At 27.2% G+C, this 312-nt stretch overlaps 1 protein-coding gene across 1 annotated transcript in view; it reads right to left on the bottom strand.

The window, feature by feature from the left end:
• The window catches only part of LOC119594807 (basement membrane-specific heparan sulfate proteoglycan core protein-like), a gene marked incomplete at its 5' end in the record, with an annotated part of 219,836 nt that overhangs the window by 90,524 nt on the left and 129,000 nt on the right, over positions 1 to 312 (bottom strand).

The raw sequence follows: 312 nt of genomic DNA, 5'->3' as shown, positions 1-312 counted from the left end.
AAGTTTCTGGAAACTCTCTTTGACCTTAGATAATTCCTACTTCAGAGAGACAAATTTCTTCAGTCTTTACATATACTAAGTTGTCAAGTACCTTCAAATTCTATTACATTATCTGGTGTCTTTCATTATAAAAAGAAAGAAAAGTATTTGACAGTAGTTCTTACCTATAACCAAAGTATGGAATATACATGAACATCAACTTTGATTAGCATCAATAATTCTAGAAAATATTTTACATTACCATTAATTCAAATTTATCAATAATTAAGATGTCTTATGTCAATAATTTCCCACTATAAGGAATGCAATGTT

Source organism: Penaeus monodon, chromosome 34 (assembly GCF_015228065.2).
Source record: "Penaeus monodon isolate SGIC_2016 chromosome 34, NSTDA_Pmon_1, whole genome shotgun sequence".
NCBI lineage: Eukaryota > Metazoa > Arthropoda > Malacostraca > Decapoda > Penaeidae > Penaeus > Penaeus monodon.
Note: the sequence above shows the minus strand (reverse complement) of the source record. Positions and strands in the feature narration are given on the sequence as shown.